Source organism: Mus musculus, chromosome 6 (assembly GCF_000001635.26).
Source record: "Mus musculus strain C57BL/6J chromosome 6, GRCm38.p6 C57BL/6J".
Lineage (NCBI taxonomy): Eukaryota > Metazoa > Chordata > Mammalia > Rodentia > Muridae > Mus > Mus musculus.
The window spans coordinates 65145021-65170252 of NC_000072.6; the positions used below are offsets into that span (position 1 = coordinate 65145021).

The following is a 25232-nucleotide window of genomic DNA, read 5'->3' on the forward strand; positions in this document are numbered from 1 at the left end:
TTACAGAGACAAAAGTGTCTTACTTCATTTCCCAGTCTCCCTGGAGACGCCTTTGCCCCGTGCCTTCTCACCCGCGTCCACCCCCAGCACACGCACCGTTTGCTCACCGTTTGCTCTTCATCATGACGTCCCTCACTGCATGATTTATTTGTTTGGTCCCTGCCCTCACACAAGCAGTGTCTGTAACATCCAGTGCTTCAATGTTCCCTCTTTTGAGCTTTCTCCCTTCTACAGGATTGTTGGACATGTCACATAGACCCTGATCTCTATCTGATGGCTGAACGCTCTTAGCATTTCGGCATGGGTCAGACTTTTAAAGACTACATTTGCATGGTTGCTTGAGTTCTGTTTACACTCATTTCTTGGAAGAGGTCCACAGTTTGAAAGAGTCTTAGTGTACAAGATTCAAATACTCCATGAGAGTACCTTTTTCTAGTAGGAACTCATATCTATCAGCTTTAAATTATAACACAAGTTTAATTTCAGTGATAATATTAGCACAGCTTACTGAAAATGTCCAATAAAATATCTGCCTGTGCATCCTGAAATCTGGAAGTTACCCAATGAGACATTGAAACCACACGGTGCTTTTCATGTCCCCAGAACAATCATACCTAGGGGCAACTCTTTTTTTTTTTTAATTTAATTTTATTTTTATTAGGTATTTTCCTCGTTTACATTTTCAATGCTATCCCAAAAGTCCGCCATACCCACCCCCCCAATCCACTACCCACCCACTCCCCCGTTTTGGCCCTGGGGTTCCCCTGTACTGGGGCATATACAGTTTGCAAGTCCAATGGGCCTCTCTTTGCAGTGATGGCCAACTAGGCCATCTTTTGATACATATGCAGCTATAGTCAAGAGCTCCAGGGTACTGGTTAGTTCATAATGTTGTTCCACCTATAGGGTTGCAGTTCCCTTTAGCTCCTTGGGTAATTTCTCTAGCTCCTCCATTGGGGGCCGTGTGACCCATCCAATAGCTGACTGTGATCATCCACTTCTGTGTTTGCTAGGCCCCGGCATAGTCTCACAAGAGACAGCTATATCTGGGTCTAGGGGCAACTCTTATCAACCATGTCATAAGATCCATTTCAAACGAGCTTCTTTTTACTTTGAAAAAGAAAACAAAAAACCTCCAATGATAAATGAGAAAAATATAAATATACATAATATAAATATAAAAATTATATAAATGTAAATAATATAAATACTAATTTGTAAAAAGTTTAAGAAGACACGGGTACAGCCTCTTTTCTGCTCATTACAAGAAGCGAAATAGATGCTGTCTGAGGTGAGGTTAATGGACACAGTGATAAAGGCTCTCACTGAAAACTGTGTAAAATCAGCTGCAAAATGAACGACGGTAGGGTTGTAGCTGGACGAGATCAACATCAGGACCAGATTATCCTTCACCAATGTTTCATGGGGGCTTCTCTTCCACTGGATCTTATTTTAAATCAGCCCACGCATCATTTTCCCTTTATGTTGATAAAGAGGAAGTATTTAAACCCACTTGCTCCTCCATTTGTGGCCTCTGAGTTGCTGGGGAAGAAAGGTCTACAGAGGAAATCCACAAAGTTTCCTTTGTCAGCTTGGGTATCTTTTATTTAGTTTTCTACCATAATCAGTTACTTAGGAAACTAAAACTTGGCCTGATGAAATATTCAAACTTGGGATGGAGGAGTCAGCAAGGCCAACTGTATTTGTTTCAATTTCTAAACTAACTGAGTGGCTAAATGTATGGAAAACGAATTATTGTCTATTTTTCCAGATTTCAAAAAAGTGATTATACTGTTTTCTTTGTCTACCTCCTCAGACACTGTGAAGAACAATACAAGTAAAAGTCATATAAATTCGCTGAAATGTTGAGTGCTCCCTGTAGGCTGTGGACTGAGCACAGTCCTGGCCTGTGTTAGCTCCCCATCTCCATAAAGCATTATGCACAGCCTTGACTGTGGCACACAACGGACCAGAGCTTATTAAAGCAGCACTTAGAGATGAAGAAGTATCCAGATACCTCTTTCTAACTTGCAAGATTTCATGTATATTCTTTTTATGTATAGGGACATAAAAATACTGAAATAGAATAAGTCAAATTAATTTTCAAGATTGTTCCAGAATCAATTTATGTCATTTCTATATCACTTCATCATGCTCTGTGGGAGGAAAGACTAAGCAATAAGTACAATTTCTGGATTAACCCTGTTCTGGTACCCTCAAAAGATGTAATTCTGAAAATTGAAGGCTTGGTCACTGCTGAAGTGCTCAGACAGTTTCCAGAAAACACTCCTCTCTGGCAAGACAGTGAGTGGGAACTGAGGCAAAGAGCACAGGCCCTGTGGACTGAGGGGACAGATCCTTGAGCTGTCTTCAGCCTAAAGCCTGGTAACCAAGACAAGATACTCAAAGGACGAGTATTCCATTTCATAGTCCATAGCTAGCCCACTATCCATTTATTATTTATGGGTACAATGATTATTCATATAGACATTTAAAGAGGATTTTTGGAAAGCTTCAAGTATCTTCCCAAAATTTATTTGTAAAGTTTATTTATTTTAGTTTTTTGACAATTTCGTACATTGTATTTTGGACTCAAAATACAATGGGCTCTGCCCAGATTCACTCCACATTCCAGATTCACTGATCTTTGTGTCTTTGTTCTTAAACCCATTCGACCCAACTAATGCTCTCCATATTCCCTTGGCTGTATGGTCATTTACTGGAACATGTTTTAACTACCAGAAGCTCCTCCCTTAAGGAAAACAGACTCTTTTTCCTAGCAGTATCAGTTACCAAATAGCTTCTCAACCAGGGATAGGACTTTGTGACTACCTTTCCCTTCTATGCTAGTATTTTTTTCTGGTCTGAGCTTATGAAGATCTTGTGTATGCTGTTATAATCACTGTAATTTCATATGTGCAACTGCACTTTTATGTCCAGAAAACACTGCTGAAGTCATCCACCACCTTCGGCTCTCAAAATCTTTCTGCCCCTTCTTCTTTGAGTCTTGGGAGTGGTGTGATATAGATAGATGTCTTGCTTAGGGCTAAACACTCCACAGTTTCTTATTCTGTGCACCACATCCAATTGTGGGTTTTTATGTAAGTTACCTTGTACAGCAAAAAGAAGCTTCTCTGATGGGAACTGAGAGATTCACCAATCTGTGGCTGTAACAAAAAGTCACTAGGATTCTATGTCCCTGGATTCGTTAGGGTTTCTATTGCTGTGAAGAGACACTATGACCAAGGCAACTTTTATAATGGACAACATTTAATTGGGCGTTGGCTTACAGGTTTAGAGGTTTAATCCCTTATCATCACGGTGGGAAGTATGACAATAGTTCAGGCAGACATGTTGCTGGAGGAGCTGAAAGTTCTACATCTTGATTCAAAGACAGCCAGAAGAAGATTGTCCCTTAGTCCCTTAGTCTATAAGAATCTTATTAGGGTTAAAGGTCTAAAGTTCAAAGTCTCTTCTGAAATTCATGCAATCATTTAATTGTAATCCCCTATAAAATAAAAATCAAAAAGTAGATCACATGCCTCCAACGTCACAGGCTATATACACTACCATTCTAAAAGATCAGAGTGAGGAAATATTGGACCAAAGCAAGTCCATAATCCAGCTGGGAAAACTCCAAACTCTGCATCTCCATGTCTGATGTCAAAGTGCTCTTCAGATCTCCAACTCCTTTCATCTTTGTTGACTGCAACAAACTTCTTTCTCTGGGGCTGGTTCCATTCCCTCTTAGCAGCTTTTCTTAAATCCTTTGCATGACCCCTTTAGTCCTGGGACATCAACTGCAACTGAGGATACACCTTTACCAATGCCTTTCCTGGCCTTTCAGTTCCAAGCCTCAGCTGCTTTCTAGGACCCCTTTATGCCTTCAAAACCAGTACCATTTGGGTAACTCTTATACATCACCAAGTTTAGCTGCAGCACGAGGCACGACCTTGGCTATCTCTGGAACACAGCTTCTTTGTGCTCTCAGAAAATACTTTCCAGAAGATTTCACCTCAGTGATGCTGCTCTCTTCTTCTTCTTCTTCTTCTTTTTTTTTGTTTTTTTTTTGTTTGTTTTTGTTTTTGTTTTTTTGAGACAGGGTTTCTCTGTATAGCCCTGGCTGTCCTGGAACTCACTTTGTAGACCAGGCTGGCCTCGAACTCAGAAATCCACCTGCCTCTGCCTCCTGAGTGCTGGGATTAAAGGTGTGCGCCACCACGCCCGGCTGCTGCTCTCTTCTTAATCATCACTAATTTCTTAGCTTCAGCTAACCAGCATCAACTGTTCCAGTAACTCCTTTTATTCTTGATTCTAAAGCCAGAGCCACATGGCCAAAGCTGCAGAGTTCTGTTGCTTACTAGGCTGGAACATGGCCCTTTGTTCTATTATATTATCACCAGCTTTCTGGTTTCCAACTCCTTCACTGGCTAAGGTTGGCTGTCCTGGAACTTGCTCTGAACATTGACTTTGAATTCAGATACCTGTAAGCCTCTGTCTTCTGAATGCTGGGATTAAAGGCATGGTCTACTATGCCTGGACTTAAGCTTTCTTTTCTACTTGGAACTTGCTCTGTAATAGGCTGGCCCTGAATTAAAAGATCTGGGGTCTCTGTCTCCTGTGATTAAAAGCATGTACTCCCATGCCTGGACCTAAGATTTTCATGGCCACTATGCCTCAAGATCCAGAACAAAATTATGTGTCATCCCATGTAAAGATCTTGATCAAAAATCTGTGTCTTGCAATGGGTGGATACTTCATTCCTCTTTAGAATAGGGAACAAAATACCCATGAAAGGAGTTACAGAGACAAAGTTTGGAGCTAAGACAAAAGGATGGACTATCTAGAGACTACCCCACCCAGGGATCCATCCCATAATCAGCCACCAAACCCAGACACTATTGCATATGCCAGAAAGATTTTGCTGAAGAGACCCTATTATAGTTGTCTCGTATGAGGCTATGCCAGTGCCTGGCAAATACAGAAATGGATGCTCACAGTCATCTATAAGATGGAACACAGGGCCCCCAATGGAAAAGCTAGAGAAAGCACCCAAGGAGCTGAAGGGGTCTGCAACCCTATAGGTAGAACAACAATATGAACTAACCAGTACCCCCAGAGCTCGTATCTCTAGCTGCATATGTAGCAGAAGATGGCCTAGTTGGCCATCACTGGGAAGAGATGCCCCTTGGTACTGCAAACTCTATATGCCCCAGTACAGGGGAATGCCAAGGCCAGGAAGTGGGAGTGGGTGGGTAGGGGAGCAGGGTGGGGGGAGGGTATAGGGAACTTTCGGGATAGCATTTGAAATGTATATAAAGAAAATATTTAATAAAAAATAAAAAATAAAAAATAAATCTGTGTCTTGGGAGGGTATAGGGGACTTTCGGAATACGATTTGAAATGTTAATGAAGAAAATTTCTAATAAAAATGAAAAAAAAATCTGTGTCTTTTAGTCTCAAGATCTAGATCACAGGTACCCTCTATTTCTGGATTGCAGTTCATTTCAGATTAAGAGTCCAAATACCAGGTAATAATAATGCCTAACATGATATAACCATTGCTTATTCAACTGCAAACACATAAATAATAAGCTTAGTTGGGTGGGATCTTGCCCTGAGGTCACCACACCCTTAAATCAATTTAATATCTTTGAACACAGGATTTAGCTCTATTCCACTTCCTGGTGCCTCTTTAATACTTAAACCACACATTTTGTATTTTTCCTTCTAAGCTTCCATGCTTGATCAAAATGTTCCTCATAAGAGTGAACCACAGGGCGACGGGCCTGCCTCGAGCTCAGGCGCAGCGGGCAGGCGCTGTGGCTGTTGTGCTCCCGACTCTGCTCGGTCCTTCCTCTGCGGGTGGTGGAGGCCCCAAGCGGTGCGGGGCTCGACCCTTCCTTCCCTACGTCCTGCCCAGCTCTTCTCGCGCTGCGCGGTCTCTCGGATGCCAGACCGGCCCGGCCGGGATATGGCTCGTGGACAGCAGAAGATTCAGTCTCAGCAGAAAAATGCCAAAAAAGCAGGCTGGACAAAAGAAGAAACAAGGATATGACCAAAAGGCTGCTGCCAAAGCTGCCTTAATATATACCTGCACCGTCTGTAGGACACAAATGCCAGACCCCAAGACCTTCAAGCAGCACTTTGAAAGCAAGCACCCTAAGACTCCACTTCCTCCAGAATTGGCTGATGTTCAGGCATAAAGTTGTTTACAGGTGACTTCACGGCACCTTTGGCTCTACTGTCTCAGACCTTAGGTAACAAACCTGCGGCTGCTTTTTTAAACTGTTGGTCAGCAAACAATAAAGGGGCTACAGAAACACTCGTTTTTGCGCTGTTCCCTTTGGGCTTCAGGCAAAGACAACTCTGTGTAAATGTACAGCTGACTCTGATGTGGAAATCTGAAAAATCAGTCCATTCTTGTTATAAAATTTTTTTTACAATTGTAATTATATTGATGTTCATAGTGTGTAAATAACTCATTTAATAAAGTAGTGCTTTGATTTTACAACACCGCAAAAAAAAAAAAAAAAAAAGAGTGAACCACAGGACAAAGTCTAAGACTTTTTTTTGCCAATGCAATTAATCGTCGGAATCTCTTCACCTTTGCCTAAGGCAGACCCTTCGGACCTTCGGACCGAAGTAAAAAACAGGCACATTCTTTACCAAAATATCACAAGAAGAGTCTCTAGACCACATACTAAAATTCTCCTCTGAGACATCTAGAGCCAGGCCCCCACAGTTCAAATCACCTTCAGCACCACTATCTTTCATATTTCTATTAGGATGGCCAATTAAGCCCTACCTACTTAAAGGATTCTACTGCTTTCCAAATCCAAAGTGCTACTAAAAGCCACATACCTCCAAACAAAAATAGAGTCAAGCCTGTCACAACAATATCCCCAGTTCCTGTTACCAACTTCTGCCTTAGACAAGAGTTTCAATGCTGTGAAGAGCCACCATGACCAAGGCAACTTTTTTTTTTTTTTTTGGTTTTTTAGAGACAGGGTTTCTCTGTGTAGCCTTGGCTGTCCTGGAACTCACTTTGTAGACCAGACTGGCCTTGAACTCAGAAATCTGCCTGCCTCTGCCTCCCAAGTGCTGGGATTAAAGGTGTGTGCCACCACACCTGGCCAAGGCAACTTTTATAAAGGACAACATTTAATTGGAATGGCTCACAGTTTTAGAGGTTTAGTCTATTATCATCATGGTTGGAAGCAGGGCAGCAGTGCAGGCAGACATATTGCTGGAGGAGCTCAAATTTCTATATCTTAATCCAAAGGTATCCAGGAGAAGACTTTTTCTGACCTGGGTAGGAGCATAGGAGCCTAGGAAGAGACCTCCAATGCCCACCCCCACAGTGACACACTTCCTCCAACAAGACTACATCTCCTCCAATAAGGCCATATCTCCTATTCGTGTCATTTCTCATTTGCCAAGTATATTTAAACCACCAAAGTCCTTTTAGCAGAGTAATAAAAGTAGTTTCTGCTAGGGCTGATGGCCCATCTAGCTACATCTTCCCTGTTAATGGGTTCCATATTGTGGAGTGGGTTATAAATCTAGTTACAAATGGTTGGTTACTTCCATGACACTCAGGCTGCGATTGCAGCACTGGGTAGATGTTGCCAATTATTATATCTCAGAAGGTCTGCACCTGGATAAAATTAATGATTATGTTCTCTTCTGGAAGTATGCATAGCATCTTCCAGCACTGTGAAGCTATTTAGTAAAGATTAAGATTTGAGGTCAGTTCTAGCTTGATTTCTTCATGTCCTGTGACTCAAGTATGTGATGTCTTCAGCAATAGAGTCTTATTTTCAAATTCTTGAGAAAAAGAGCAATAGTCTTTAATATTTTGGGGTCTGTGGAACCTGACTGGCCATTAATTAAAAATAGAATCAACCCAGCTGGGTGCTTTAATCCTAGCACTTGGGAGACAGAGGTGGACAAATCTCTGAGGCTAGCCTGTTTTATAAGAGCAAATTCCAGGATAGCCAAGGCTAAACAAACAAACAAAAAAAAAACCTCTGTCTTGAAAGACCAAAACCAAAACCAACCAACCAACCAACCACCACAACAAAGAGAAGCAACTGTTTCCTGGCACTGGGCATTTTATTTGTTAGCCTATGGTGTCTAGTAGGGACATTGCACTAGTAGTATTTCCTATGACTTTTTTGGAAGGGCTTTACACTTAGCTCTTCTTCCCATCTGTCCACCTTTAGCCTTTCTGTTCCATTGTTTTTCTCCTCCTTTATACCACTGTGTTGTGTCTGCCTTCCTCTGAAAGACACTCCTCCTCAACTTAGAACCTTAGTAATTTCCTGACATCTGTGGGTATTACAAATGAAATATCTAAAGGTTCCAAGCTAACATCCTCCACATAGAAGATAAAACATGTAATGTTTATCTTTTTGGGCCTGGATTACTTGACTCAGAATGACTGTTTCTAGCTCTATCTATTTACCTGTAAACTTTAGCAGGTTATTTTTTTCTTGATAGCCAAACAATATTCTGCAATGTAAATGCATCACATTTTTATTATTCATTCATCTATTGTTGAACATCTAGGCTATTTCCTGGCTATTGTGGATAGAGCAGCAATGAATATGATGAAAAAATATTCCTGTAGTGAAATATCCTTTGGGTGTATGCCCAAGAGTGATATAACTGGCTTGTGCTGTAGATCTGTCTCTAGCTTTTTGAGGAAGCTCTACAGTGATTTTTCACAACTGCAACACCAGCTTGCACCCACCAGCAGTGAATAAATGTTCCCCTTTCCCCACATCAACCCAGCATTTGTCATCTTACATTTTTCTCAGCCCTTCTGACAGAGGTAAGATGAAAATCTCAAAGTCGTTTTAATTTGCATTTTCCCAGTGGCTAAAGATATCGAACACTTAAAAACAATGCTCTCAGCCGTCTCTGCCTCACCTTTTGAGCATTCTATATTTAGTTTCCTGCCCTGTTTTTAATTGAGTTTTATTTCCTTGGTGTCTAATTTTTGAGTTTGTTTTACATTCTAAATATTAACTCTCTTTTAGGTGTGTAGATGGTAAAACAAATTTTTGTATCCTGTGAGCTGCTTCTCTGTTTGAAGGATGGTGTCCTTTGTTGTATAGAAGCTTTTTAATTTCATGAGATACCATGTGTAAGACATAAATGGGAGGACAATGAAAAATAGATTTAGTTTGATTTCAAATGGCTAGAGGGCACATGTATCTATGTCTGAGAGCTTGGTGCCTCCAAACCCCACGTGTGTGTGTGTGTGTGTGTGTGTGTGTGTGTGTGTGTTGCGGGGGGTGGGGGGTGGGGAGGACACATTGTTTTCTCTCTGGTTACTTCCTGCTGGAAGAGGAGCTGTTGTTTGGAAGTTTTGGGGTCTGGAGTGACTTCATCCTTTGTCACAGACCAAGTGATGGTAAGAGAATTGACCCAGGAGGAATTTCCATAAAAAAATTTGAAAGACAAAGTAAACACTTAAGCATGAGGATAAGAAGTAGGAAAGGTATGTGTAAAGGGAGGAGCCAGAATGGGAGGGAAATAAGAGTCCCCTCTGTGAAGGAGACATGTTGCTGTATTTCCTGAGCCTGGTCCCTAAGTCTTGAGCCCTGTCTTTAATCAGTTGAGACTTTCTGCTGTAGACCTTCCATTGGCAACAGCCAGGAGATATAGTCGTTCATTTCAGAGAACGATAGCAAAGAATTGAGTGGTCCCAGAGAATGTCAAGATGATCTGACATTTCTTTAGGGTTTCAGAGACCTGGCAAGACTGAGTCATTACTTGATGTAAAGAAACCCTCAGTCCTGCTGTTTCTGCTCTGAGAGATAAAAGATTTTCCAGAGCATAAAAAGAAGAATGAGTTGATGGCTTGTTATCTAGACAGAAGGAACTGGAGTCAAGGAACAGTGATAAGGTGAGGAAAATTTTAGGAGCAGAGAGAGTCAGTAGAGTTAGGTTAAAGTAAGAGAAGATGGTTAAGTAATTTGCCCAGAGCAGACAAGTTCTGGTCCCTGCTCTATTGAGAAGGAGAAGAGGGCTCAGAGGTGGATATTCTGAGGTTTTATTGGTAAGGATGGAGGAAATGGATGGAGACAGACAGAGGGAAGTAGGGTTTCCTAGCATATAAGTAAGGCTTGTGAAGTAGGCCTTTTCTGGAAGGGTGTGGTCCTCTGGTCCACTGAGAAGACACTTGGCAGAACATGTTTTATGAGATTTTGCTGAAAGCTGAGAGGTATAGCTCATTTTGGAAAGTCCTTCCCACAATTTGTCATGTCTCACAGAATCATTACTGGTGGAGTAAAAGCTGGTGTGTGTGTTGCGGGGGAAGATCAGACAGACCAGGAGCAGGGCAGGGGATGCTTACTACTCAACTGGGTACAAGAGAAGACAGCCATCAGGAGGATAGAGAAGCAGACCCCACAAAGTCGGGGTTTTGAGTTACTTGGATCTGTTGAAGAAAGAGGGTCACTCCAGAACATAATCAGGCTCTTAGGCAGCAGGGAGATCTAGCAGTGATGAACTAACCCTTAAACAGCTGTGCAGAACACATATTTATTGATTGTTACACAAAAGTTGTTTTCTGCGTAAACCAACTTTGGATTCCTCATACCAAAGCCCCTAATGTAATCGATATGTTTCATAAAGGAAAGCATCAGACCCCTGCAGCTTTAGCCCTTACTGTGTACTGTTTGCAGTATTCAATAATGCATGACATTCCAGGTGTGCCAAGAGTGGCTTGTGACCAAAGTCATGCGAAGAATGTAAAGCTCCTTCAGAAAAACAACTCCATTAGATAACAGAAAGTAATCAGCTTTCTACAATGCTTTCTTCACGGTCAAAGAACTTCTAGATAACAACGATTCATTCTAATATCTACACTAGATACAGTGAAAAACAGCTATTTCATTCTAATGTCTACCTGACATATCTATCTATCTGTCTGTCTGTCTGTCTGTCTGTCTGTCTGTCTGTCCGTCCGTCCGTCTGTCTGTCTCTCTGTCTCTCTCTGTCTCTCTGTCTCTCTCTATCTCTATCATCTCTCTCTCTCTCTCTCTCTCTATCTATCTATCATCTATCTATCTATCTATCTATCTATCTATCTATCTATCTATCTATCTATCTAATGATGACTCTACTACTGTTCCACTACACCACATAAAGTAGAGAGGCTCTTGGGAGCCTGAAAAATCCAGTCTCTCCTGAAGGTCTGAGGGCTGTTGTTGTTGTGTTTGTTAGTTTAGAAGGGTCTTCTCCAAGTTCCATTCTAAGGTTGGTCAGTTTGAACAAGGACAGAATGGCTGATTGGCCATTGCTTCCTGAGAAAACGGCCAGGCTTATCTTTTAGATTGCCAGGCTTTGCCTTAGATGAGGAAGAAGCCAGCTGTCTTGGAAGTTTGCTGTCTTTATTACCTAGTCATGGCTCCTCTGCATCTGTCTTCCTGTCAGGGATTTGGCTAACTCTTGGTTCTTCCTTCCCCATCTTTGAGGGAACCCTAACTGCGGTTGGGGTTTGGGATACAGACTGATTCAACCCCTTCTGAGGTGGCCAGAGGGGTGCTATAGAGGGCCAGCTGTTTGAGTGGCCGAGACGAGGCTTCATCTGAGGGGCTACACTACTACTTGTCACATGGCAAAGATCTAGCACATAGGACATCTATAGAGTGAGAAAGTGCATCCTTAGAGAGTGGTGTGTGCCGGAGATAGCATCTGTAGGAAAAAAAATGAGACTATTACTGCTACTGGAATCCCTACCAAGAAAATAGTTGGGGCAGTTTTGCTCTTATTAGAGGACGAGGACAGACAAGAAAATCAACTAATGGATCCTTGGCAATCTTGTCATTGTCATTAGCAAGACTGATGCCTTTTTTTTTTTTTGGTCCCAGAGCACCATAGATGGATAAGGTAACTGAGCAATCAGCTGATCTCTGCTTGTTGCATGGGACTCCTGTGGAAGGAATGAGCGCCTAGAAGCTTTGGAAGGGAGGCCGGTTAAAGTGAACATCTATACACAATTTAAAAGAGACACAGATCGCATGTAGCTTCTGTACACTATCAATACTGGATCCTTACCTGGACTTCTCTTGGATACCCTGTTTCTTTGTGTCATCCTGCAGCTTTGGATCTGTAGGACAAGCTAGCTCATCCGGTGCCAATTCGAGCAAGGGGCTGGGCCAACTCTCCCACTGTCTTGCCTTCTGGACCAGCTCACCTGCACCCATGCCAGCAGGGATCAGCTCTATTGTGCTGCCACCTGCTCTCAAGAGTACCGTAGGTGGTGATGGCCAATCTCATGACCCCTGGGCCAGCTTTCCCACCTGCTGCAGGTGGCTGAGAGTGTGGGTGGTAGAAGGGCATTTCTACCACCCCACATCAGACAAGTGGCAGTGCCAGATCTCCTGTTCTCATGCCCTCCAGGCTGGCTCACCCACAACCCATAAAACCATAAAACCAGGGCCAGGTCTACTGTGCTTCCTGGGAGAGGTTCAGGCCCACTCTCCCATGCAGCTAAAGAGGGGTGAGGCCCATTCTCTTGCTCTCTACCTTCAGGGACAGTTCTCCCATGATGCCTGAGTGAGGGCTGAGGCCAGCCTTGCACATTAGCCCCAGGTGGCAGCCCAGACCAGGGACATCTGCCTAGCCTTTGTGGCAACATATGAGCTCTGCTTCAGTACCACAGCCCCAGACACGGCCCTCAGCAACAGCATGACCTTAGGCCACATTGCTGGCTAATCATATCAGGCTATTATTCACTGGAGTCTCCGGGTTCCTCTCTCTTCATTGTGTACACCTCCTTCTGCTTCTCTTTCTCTTCCACCTTTCCATCACTCACTTGCCCATCTTAGTGGTACCTGGGGCCTCTGGGTATTTGAGTCGTCTCAGGAGTGCTATCTATGCCTCACCCATGTTGGGTAGCACTGGTCAGGGGGCCTCTTTTTACTTTTTTTTTGCTTTCTTTTTCTTCTAAAAATATTATTGTCTAGCATCATTCCAAGTGCTGAGATTAAAGCCATGAGACATCACAGCAGGCCTGTCTCCTGTTTCTATGAAGGTGTGTTACCACTGTGATATTTTAAAGGGCACAGCTGAGGTGTGAAGATGTCCGTGTCTCACTCAGATGATAGGACAAAGGCCCTGCATCCTAAGAGATAGTGCTAGTTCCCTTCTAACCTTATCTCTATGGAAGACCAAGATGATGGATGCCTGCTGCTGAGAACATGGAACTCTATTTTCTTTTCTCAAACCTGCATCATGTTTCACGGTGATATAAGTTAAAGTAACCTTGCTTTCAAGAAGAGGTGGTGGGGCCCAAGCACAGTCTGCATCCTAAGTCATAGCTGGAACAATTCATAGCTAATGCAGAAGTACCAGGCCCTTGGGCTGACAACGCTCTGAAAGTTTAGAGAGGTAGAGAAGGTACAAATTGCTTCAGGCAAAATAGAAAGGGAAGGCTTCTTTCTCAGCATCCATCTCAAGCAAGTCCAAACTACTTTTGTTAGGGTCCAAGAACTGCCAAAGAATGATATCCCTAGACTCAAATAGTATGCAAAAGCAAGGAGCACTTATTGAGCAGAATTTCCTGTATGCAGGGGTCTCTCCATTCAGGAATGGGAACTCCTAGTGGCCTTGCAGGCCCAGCTTTTATTGTCAGTTAGGGCAATTCCAGGGAGGGGTATGCGCCCCTTTATGCCCATTGGTTAGCTCTATCTCTAGGAGTCTGACTGATTCTACAATTGGTTAGGCTCTGGAGACGTCCCAGGGGGTTGCTTACTCATTTTAGCTAACTATTCTTACTTCAGGTCTGATGACAAGGTGTCCTCTGATGGGCTGCCCGAGGCTGGGGTTGGCTGACCATGGGTTCCTGGATCCTGGTTCTCATTTCTTGGAAATAGAAACTTGGGCCTAGTCTCCCATTGGCCTAGTCTCCCAAACTGCCAGTTTGCAGCCTGCCTCTGGCTAACTCAATCCTCCCACTTTAAATAAATTATATGGAAGAGATTCTAAAAGCTTTCAATGTGACTTTTTAAAAGATGGCTGGATGGACTGAGAGAAACTGTAATTTACCACATGTATTTGAATTTAAGTTCCTGTAATCTAGAAAATACTAAACACACACACACACACACACACACATACACACACTCACACACACACCCCAATAAAAACCAGACACCTAAAAGAACTCAGGATGTGATATGTGATATATTCTTACCTTTTTTCTAAAGTTGCTGTCACTGAAAGGTGGAAGCTCAAGCAAGGTGACCCAGGTGCTGTAAACAAAGACAGACCAACGTGGAGCAAAGGAATGAGGGGTGGGACAGTGGCATTGCATCAGTCAGAGGAAAACAAACCTGGACGTTTTAGGGTTTTAGGCAGTAATAGCAGGCATTGAGAGCCAGCAAAGCCTGGCATAGCAGCTTCTCTCTGGCATCTGGTAGTTTATCCCTTGAGTCCCTGTTGGGCTTTTTTTCCTTTCCATAGATGGATATCTCATTAGCTGATTATAATACAAACATCTCAATCTCATTCGATATGGTAAGCGATGCTGGAAATAGTTTGCTCATTAGCTGTCCTTAATGGCACAATGTCATGGCTCTTGGGATGTTTTGTTCTCTCTTTCTTTGTCACAAACTCAAGGGCCAATGTGACCACGACAGGAGTTTTGGAAGGCATTTTGAGAGACATACAGGCTTGAGTCTGCAGTGGGGGAGTCAAATCCCATCTCTAGAGCCAGCTCCTCAGTGAGCTTAAACAATAGAAGACAATTTGCCAACATAACCCTTGTGCATCAGATCCTCTGCTCCTGCCCCCACCACTTTTGTTTTAGTGGCTCTTGTTTGGCGCCAAGCACAGATACAATTTTATTGAAGCACACCAGGAATAATTTAGAATCAGCAGCATCCATGCAGATCAGAACTGTCTTCTTGTTCTTGGCAGGATGTTGGGAGGCCAGAGGGAAAAGGCCACAGATCTCTACTGGACCTGCAGTATAAAAGAAAAAGAGATCAACAGACCAGTAGTTTGGCAAAAAGGCACAAAGGGTACAAGCTTCCAGAGTGAGGAAGAGAAAGAGGCAGTGGTAGGTAGATTGTGGAGTAGGAGTAAGGGGAAAGGAAAGTGTGTGGAAAGGCAGAATCTGAGGAAGTCTGAGGAAGTTTAATGGGAAGGGGGCTCATCTGTCAGATGGAATCCTGAGAGAGTATAAAGAATTAGATTAGGTATGCTAGACTCCTGTCTGCAAGCATAACAGAGTATCATTAATAATGTCAGGAATGGCAATGTTTGCCCATGGGGTAGGTTTCAAGTTGGGTCAGTTGTTGCTCTGCTGCATCTTTGCCCCTGCATTTCTTTCAGACCGGGCAAATTTTGGGTCAAGAGTTTTGTGGGTGGGTTAGCGTCCTTATCCCTCCACTGGGAGGCCTCTCTGGCTATAAAAGGCTACCTTCTCAGGTTCCATGTTTTCACTGTTAGACATCTTGGCTAGGCTACCCAAACTGACTGATATGTTCTAGCTGGACTGCCTTGTCTGGCCTCAGTGAGAGAGGAAGCACCTAACCTTGCGGAGACTTGAAGTGCCAGGGTGGGAGGATACCCCGGGGTCCCCCACCTACTCATAGGAGATGGGGAGGTGGAAGGAGGAAGAATTGTGGGAAGGGGTGACCAGGAGGGGGCAGGGAACAGGATGTAAAGTGATGTAGTTCTAATATATGTTTCTTGGTCTTTCCCCCTTGCAGCTTTTAATAGTCTTTCTTTGTTCTGCACACTTAGTGTTTTGATAATCACGTACTGAGATGAATCTCTCTTCTGGTCTTAGTCTATTTGGTGTTCTATATGATTCTTGTACCTTGATAGACATTTCTTTTTATTTTTTTAGGTTAGGAAAATTTTCATCTATGATTTTATTGAAAATATTTTCTGTACCTTTAACCTGGGTTTCTTCTTCCTCCTCTATTCTTACACTTGGTCTTTTCTTGGTATCTAAAATTTCCTGGATGTTTTGTGTTAGGATTTTTTGTTTTTGGTTTAGCATTTTCTTTGGCCAAGGTATCCATTTCTTCTATTGTGTCCCAGAATATAAGATACGGAATTTAAGAGCCAGAGAATGGCTAGGGGAGCTTAGAAATGTTGTCTTCAGGAAATGCCATGGCTGATACATACATGAATCACAACAGCAACAATTGTGTGCATAAGACCTACAAAAGATCAACCTATAAGCAGCCCAATTTGAGACCCATCCTAAGGGCAAGCACCAATCCCTAACACTATTAATGATGCATGTAGTGACTCTGTTATGCAGACAGGGACTTCAGAGAGGTTCCACCTAGCAGATAACTCAGACAGATACAGACACTCATAGTCAAACAGTGGATGGAGCTTGGGGACTCTTATGGAAGAACAGGAAGAAAGATTGCAGGGCCCAGGAAAGGATAGAAACTCCACAGAAAGTCCAATAGAGCCAAGTAACCTGGACCCTTGAGAGCTCTCGGAGACAGAGTTACCAGAAAAGAACATACTTGGGCTAGAACAAGGCTCCTGGAATATATATAGCAGATGCGCAGCTTGGTCTCCATGTGGGTCCCCCAACAATTAGGGCAGAGACTCTCCTTAAAGCTGTAGCCTGACTGTGGCAATGGGACTGCCTTGTCTGACCTCAGTGGGGGAGTATGTGTCTAATCTGGCAGACACTTAAAGTGCCAGGGTGAGGGGATTGGGGGGTGGGGGGAATGACTCTGTGATGGGGAGACTGGAGGGGGCAGCATTTGGGATGTAAATAAATAATAAAATGGAAAAAGTAGCCAAGAAGAAAATTAAAGCACAAAGAAATAAAACTGTGTTCACCTTGAAAAAGAAAATCAGGTTCAGAAGTCCGAGCTAGACAAACTTGACGTGCAGCCCAAAGGGAAGTGGGGTAAAAAGTAACTTGAGGTGGGAAACATTTGACCAGTTTCAGTTTCACTGGAGAAATTTTTTCCCAAAGGCTGATAAGCTCAAACATGGCAAATATAGGCAGCAGTTGTGGTTGGGGGCACATAAGGGCCAGATCAAATTCAACTTCAGCACCCCAGCCCACCCCAAATAAGTCAAAGGCTGTCTTTAAGAGTATGTAGGTTACAGTCCACGATGTGTGTCTTAACCAGCTGGGGCTAGTTTACTTCTTGAATTTCAGTTCATTTTAGGAATTGCAGCCAGAAGACAGGTGCCTTGAGGTTCTCAGGTGTTCCCCAGGGAAATATCAAGAACAAAAGACCCTCGGGTCTGAGGCAGATCCGGTGACACCACCCGAAGCATGCTTCCTTTTCCTTTTCCTTTTTGAGACAGAGTTTCTCCATGCAGTCCTGGCTGTCCTGGAACTCACTTTGTAGACCAGGCTAGCCTCGAACTTAGAGATCTGCCTGCCTCTGCCTCCCAAGTGCTGGGGTTACAGGCATGCGCCACCACTGGCCGGCATCCGCAGCACCTTCTTTCTGCTCAGGAATGAGAGCAGCTCGTGTTGTGCGTAGCCCCTGGAAATGGCAAGGGTGGCTCTCCTGAATGCCAGGAGTTGGCTTCGAGACGAGAAAGAGAGTTTAACCAAAGCTCATACTCCCGTCACAGGGCAGCAAGGCTGCTAGAAGCTGTGGGCCCAAATGGGATGACCTCATACTGAGCATGGACGGTTAAGTGTCTCTTAGGAGATGAAAGAAATTTGAGAACTGGAAGATGGAAAAGGGCTCCTGGGGAAGGAAGGGGCCCAGTGGGGCTTGGCCTGTCAGGAAGCCCTTTCTGGGTTTTGGCACCAAATGCAAGAAATAAGTCAGCTAAGGAAAATTAAAGAGTAGGCTCAGTTTAACCTCAAAGTGGCAAGAGCATTGGCATTCCCAAACCCTGTGGCTGGGTATCTCAGGGTATAGGAGCAGGCACAAGGGAGGGTCTGAGAATAAGGTTGTATAGTTGAGAGTGGGAGCGGGGCAGAGGGATGGCTTCACCAGGCACAGAAACTGCTTTTCAAAGTTGCAGTAGGAAATTAGTCAAGGTTGCACGTTTATTTTGCACCCCCTGATCTCCAGTGCTTGTACTGAGAGTTGGCTGCTTTCTGTTTTTTCGTGTGTAGCAGGTTTTCTAGCCCTGATTTTGGGATGGGATATTTTCTTCATCATTTGTAAATTGTTGGTCCTACTGCTTGTGTTGCTAAGGTCCTGGTCAGAAAGTCCTTTCCTGTGCCAGTCAGTTCCAGGATAGCCAAAGAATTCCCAAACAGTATAGTAGAAAATAAAGATTCAAAACCAACAAAACAACCAACCAACTGAAAGCCAAACCAAACCAAACCAAACCAAACCAAAACTGCTGGAGGTATCTCCATCCCAGACTTCAAGTTTACTACAGAAATACAGCAATAAAAACTGTATGGTACTTGCATAAAAACCAGCACATTGACTAGTGAAATACAAGGTCCACATATAGCTCCACTCCTACAGCCAAGAGTTCAACAGTACACATTGGAGAAAGGACGAAATCATCAAGAAACAGTGTTGGCTAAACTGGATAGCTATGTGTAGAAGGATGAAAACTAGGTCCTTATCTCTTACCCTGCAGAAAACCTCACTCCAACCAAACCAGGGTTCTCAACATGAGACCTGCTACTCTGAACCTGAAAAAGAAGAAAATGAGAACTCGCTTCCCATAATTTACTAAGAAGCAGGCAACTGGGCTGGCTATGTAGCTCAGAGATAGAGTGCTTGCATAGCATACATGAGGCCCTGGGTCTGACTGTCTACCTGGGACCACAAAGAAAAGAAAGGAAAGGGAGAATGAAAGAGGCAAAAGGGAAACTGTATTAAAACTGCCTGGATGTTTGTGTATTTTTACATATTCTGAAAATAATCTGAAGAGGTTTATTTTTCCTCATGAAATACAGAGGAAAAAGGACAATTTTGGAGCCTCAGAATTTGTGTGAGGTTTACAGGACTCTACAGTACTGCTGCCGTCCTTTCTTTTATATGTCTGACACTCACTCTCTATTTTAGTTTGCCAAGATCTGATGAGCATCCTGCAGCAGATGCAGTGCTGGAAGCAGCTAGGCAGCCTTCAGGGGCCTTGCTATTATGACTACATTAATGTGCTTGGGAAATGATTATCTAGTGCAGTGGGTTTCAGGATTTTCCCCCTTCAGTAGGCTTTCCTGCTCACCATTTTACTACCACAGCAAACACACACGATTTCGAAGACTACTTTCCGAGCAGCCAGAAACAGAGAGGAAGCTTGTTACAAAAAGAGAAACAAGGATATCCTGGTTTCTACCCACACAGCAGGATCCACCGCACCGGGGTCTAGTGAGAACAGAATTTTCCAGTGAAAGAATTCTAAGGCAGAAGTTGAAATTTTAAGTCCTAGCAAACAAAGTTAGACAAGACTACGAAAGCATACAGCTTATGTAAGAAAGGAAGAGACAGGTCTGTGGCTCTGTGGCTGGATGCTTGCTACCATGTCCTTCAAAGGCCAGGGCTTGACTTCACACACACACACACACACACACACACACACACACACACACACACACAAACACACACACACACACACACACACACACACAAACACACACACAAACACACACACACACACACACACACACACACACACAAACACACACACACACACACACACACAAACACACACACACACACACACACAAACACACACACACACACAAACACACACACACACACACACACCACACACAAACACACACACACACACACAAACACACACACACACACACAAACACACACACACACACACACACACACACACCACACACACACACACACACACACACAAACACACACACACAAACACACACACACACACACACAAACACACACACACACACAAACACACACACACACACACACACACACTCCTGCAAGTAAAAAAAAATGCAGTAAATAATGAACAAAGCCATTCTAGAAATAATTTCCTGCCCCCCTCCCCCCAAAAGACACAATTTTGCTTCGAGTTATTTGGTTCTTCATACTCCCGAGACACACAGAAAGAAAAGTTTAAAACTGGAGCTGTTTCTAAACCATGGAGAGTCAGTTTATGAAATGCACAAAGGGCCTGCTTTTGGGAAGTCTTCACATTTAGCCAGTAGGCACATTTTAAAAATAGTCCACAGGAAGCTGTTGGTGTCAATTCCAGTTCCTACCAGTTTGGAGAGCAAACCCAGAGCTGTCAGGAGACCAGGGAGTTGTGGACGTTATACAAATGGCCGAAGGTTGTCCTTTGGAGACACCACCTGCCAGACAAGGCGTAAATGAGATTTGTAAGACTGAAGTGACTTGTAACAGAGCACAGGGATTACCATCCCAGTGACAAACTCCTCTTCATGCTGCTGAGATTGCAGCGCCTCTCACTTTAATAGGCTGCAGGGTGAGTTTGCCCACCCCTTTCCCTGGGCCCAATCTGCTCGCTTCCCCCACTGTTCCATGCCCTCTGCCTCAGTGAGGAGTTTTATTCAATAAAGAAAGAAATCCATTTTTCAATTAATATTCATACAAGCAATGGACTCTGGAGCTAGAACTATAAATTGTACTATGTAAATATTTTGATTTCTTAATTTAAATTTAAAAATGTATGCATCTTTATTACTGCATTGTAGTAATTTGACTCTATGTTGACAATGTATAATGATCAAATTTGGTAGTAAAGATTCCCTTTTTCAGCCATTAAGCATTCTTCTGCATTAGAAATCCTATTCTCTCCTAATATTTTTAAAACATATCCAGGGTCGTTTCAATCAGTGGTTATTTTACCATCCTGAAGAGCCAGAAGGGGATCCCCAACTCTATCTCTGGGGCTCTAGTGAACTTTTTGAACTCTCTTTATGTTCATGAATAGGAAGAATGAATATTGTTAAAGTTATCATACTACTTAAAGAAACTGTAGTGTGTGTATCTGTGTGTAGCAGTGAATTAGTTGACCTGCTTTTTTTGGATCCCAGCAGGTTGCACATGCATGCTACACCCACCCAAGAGCTCTCTGGATTCTCGAATGAAACAACACACACACACACACACACACACACACACACACACACACACACAAACACACACACACCAGCTAATTTTGATATGCCTTGACTAGCTCAGTGGTTGGGCACTTCTACACCTCCCCACAACTAGTTCACATTTCCCTCCAGTATCCTGGCTTAACACCTTCTAAATCTATATTTTATCTTTGCTATCCTGTTACCTCCTGCCACGCCCCCCAACCCCATAGGACCACATTCCCTTTCCACCTACATTGCTGTATGATTTCTCTCCGGCAGCTCTTAAATCTGATCCATCTGATCCCTCTGCCTCCAAGTCATGGTGATTCTACTCTCCTTTCTCTCCATCCCCTTCCTCATTCTCTCCCCCACCATCCCTTGTCCACTTAATCTAAAAGTTCCCCACTTAATATAAAAGTCCCGCCTCCATCCTCCTGCCCAGCCATTGGCTATATGGCAATTCTTTATTACCAGACGAAGCCAGCTAGGGGCAGGGACCTTCAGGTCTAGAAGCTGCTTTTTGGAGATGAGTTAAGACAAAGCATTAGAACCAATTTCCAACATATGTGTTTGTGTGTGTGTGTGTGTGTGTGTGTGTGTGTGTGTGTGTGTGTGTAGTAGGTGTATGCTATGTGTTGTATACAAATGTGGAGTGTGTATGATGAATGTGGGGGGTACATGTGGTATGTGGGGTGTCTGTGTGTGTGAGTGTGTATGATGTATATGGTATGTTTGATAAGAACTGCATGTGTGGTTTATAGTGTGTGTTGTTTGTGTGAGGTGTCTGGTGTGTGTATGCGATATATATATATATATATATATATACATATATATTACATGTATATGTGGTGTTTGTATGTTTGTAGGTTTTTGATTCCCTTCTATAGTCTGTTCAATATACTTCCAGTTCAATATCTAAGTTCTTGGCTCTTGCTGCTATGCCTGCCACCTGCTGCCTCTGCTCTGCATGACTCTACCTGACACTCTCATGGAATCTAGCCCCGTGGAAGAGTAAGTCCAACAAGTTTTTCCTTCTATAAGTTGCCTTGGTCATGGTGTTTAATCACAGCAACAGAAGAGTGACTAATACAGTTATAGAGGCATTTTACCTCTATGCAATTTTGTCTGTCTAATCTTCTGTTGTTTGTGTCTTTGGAATCAGATGTCAACTATCACTACCTCAATGTCTGGAAGAGTTAACTCATAGTTTTAATTTTAATATTTGTATCTCTAGTCCTTTTGAGATAATCTTTGTATGAATATGTGCTGTATTTCATCCATTTTTCCTTCATTGAAGTGAAGCCAGTTCATGTTTTTGGGTTTTGTGAATAGTGTCATAGTACACATGGACATACGCATGTCTCAGAAGTAAGGGAGTTTTGGCCTCTTCAGGTCCTTGCACAGGAGTGGTAGAATTGGCTTATAGGATAGCTCTATTTTAGTTTTCTTAAGGAGCCTCCACACTTATCCTCAGTGGCTGCAGTAACCTGCATTACTGCCAACAGCCAACAGGCTCCTTGTCAACCCCACACATACCTGCCAGCAGTTTTGGTTGTTTCCTTGATTATGGAATCTCAGCATAATTTTAACTTGCTCTTACCTAGTGGGCAAAGATGCTGAACAATTGTGTACTGATTGGCCATTTAACTCTTTTCAATTGCAAAGGATTCAACTCACTTATTTTGTTTACTGATTATGTTCGCTCTGTTGGTGTTTAATTTTTGCATTCTTTAGTTTGGATTTAATCTTCCATTGGACAATATCTGGGAAAATCTTTTCCCATCTTGTGTAATATTCCTTCACTCTGTTTCTACTCCACACCTCCCTCCCAGCCCCCTCTTACATACACACACAGCTGAGAACCACAATGTGTTTGTTGCAGTCAGAAGAAAATGCTCAGGAATCAGTTTATGGGTTATGGTGGTCGGATTAGGCCATCAGGATTTGGGGCAGGTGTCTTTACGTGCTAAGTAACGCCGCTAGCTTTTATTTGTCAATTCTTGCTACTGTTTACTGAGACTTGGGTTATATTCAGAAAGAAATCGACTATGCCTATATCTTGAAGTGTTTCTCTTGCTTAAAAATTTAGGTCTTACATAAAAATCTTGATCAGGATGTAGCTCACTGTTAACATATTCACATAACATTAAGGATTTGATAGATTTTGAGTTAACTTTTATGTAGTATGAGAAACAGTGATATAGTCTTTCATATGTAGATATCCACCTTTCTACTATTTGATAAAGATTTTTTTCTCCAATGTATATTTTTGGAGCCTTTTTTAGGGTCAGAGTGCTGAAACTGTATATTTTTATTTATGAGTATAATATATATATGTTATAGTCTCAATCCTTTACCTTTTTCCACTTCCCTGCATTCCTGAGTATTACTAGACAGCTGTCTTAGTTAGGGTTTCCATTGCTGTGAAGAGACACCATGACCAAGTCACCTCTCATAAAGGAAACCATTTAATTGGGGCTGGCTCACAGTTTTAGAGGTTCAGTCCATTATCATCATGGCAGGAAGCATGGCAGGCTGCAGACAGACATGATGCTGGAGGAGCCAAGGGTTCTATGTATTGATCTGTTGGAAGAGAGTGGCTTCCACAGGCAGCGCACAGGAGGGTCTCTTCCACACTGAATGGAGCGTGAGCAAAGAACCTCAAAGCCTACCTGCACAATAATGCACTTCCTCCAACAAGACCACACCTCCTAATAGTGGCATTTCCCATGGGCCAACTGTAGGCATACATTTTTTGCAACCTACTTTTAATAAGGGCCCACTATCCAGAAGTATTAGGGTATAGGGGAAATGAACCTGTTCAGCAATAGTTCTTTGGGGCGAGCTCAATCTTCTTGGGAAGCAGTACAGTCCCATAGCAAACACCAAATACGACTCAGCAGTGGCAGACCAGTCCTTTAGGCAGGCAGACACCAGACACGAACCAGGAGCTGTGTGTGTGTGTGTGTGTGTGTGTGTGTGTGTGTGTGTGTGTGTACTTTAAGATCAGGTGTTCTGATATCCCTAGAATTGCTCTTTTTGCTCAGAATTACACTGGCTATTTGGGATCTTTGTGTTTTCAAATGAACTTTAAGATTGTGTTTTCCACCTCACTCAAAACCAGATAGATACAGCACAATTTGATAACTTTCCAGCTGAGCCATTGGATTCAGGAGAAAAGAATAACTTAAGTTTTGATAACCCTTATGGGATTCCAGAAGGCACTTTGTCTGAAACAGACAGGGAGACTTGTGAGCAGACCAGCACTGAGAGTGCTACCAAGGCATACCAGTGCCAATCCTGAACCCCCATCCCGGACAGAAGCCTTCAACTCATGAAGACCCATCTGCCAGGGACTCTTCTCTCCAGGACACAGATGACACTGTCACCCACATCCAGGAGTTCTTCAGGAGGAGAAAAGAAAGGAAACAAATGGAAGAATTGGATACTGTGAACATTAGGAGGCCACTAGTAAAGATGGTTTATAAGGGCCGCTACAACTCCCGGACATAAAAGAAGCCAGTTTCTGGGGTGCTAACTTTGTAATGGCCATATCCTCATCTGAGACTGGCCCACTGCTGAGCATTTGATGCTTCTGGGAGCTGATAGTCATGTGGTCAACTGCCTGCGACCGCATCCATTTGATCCAATTCTAGCCTCATCTGGCATAGATTATGACATAAAGATCTGTTCACCACTAGAAGAGTCAAGAATTTTTCATCGAAAACTTGTTGATGAAGTTGTAACTCGAAATGAACTCATGCTGGAAGAGACTAGAAATACCATTACCGTCCCAGCCTCTTTCATGTTGAGGATGTTGGTATCACTAAATTATATCTGAGCTGACTGTCTGGAGGGTGACATATCAGAAGGTTCAGGTCAGGAGAATGAAAATGGGATGAAGAATAAACAACTCCTTGCAAGCACTTAGATGTTCTGAAATTTGTAATCAACATTTATTACATTTTTTTTCTTTACAGAACTTTAGTGCAACTTAAGGCTATGAGCTTTTGTTTTTGGAGTTCTTCCCAATTTTTGGGATAACAAAGCACTGGTTTGGAATGCATATGTCCATGATTTGGGAGAGTGTATAAAACAAAACAAAATGTTTTTGAAACTTTTTGTCATGTATGGAGTCCAAAATAATTGCAAAGTGCAGTACTTCCCTAACCCTCAGATGTGGGAGCTTGGATCAATGTTGAAA

At 42.9% G+C, this 25232-nt stretch overlaps 2 pseudogenes; both read left to right on the forward strand.

Moving 5' to 3' along the window:
• The first annotated feature begins 5863 nt into the window (after positions 1–5863).
• Gm44419 lies at positions 5864–6283 on the forward strand (annotated as a pseudogene).
• On the forward strand, positions 24135–24934 carry Gm3549 (predicted gene 3549; annotated as a pseudogene).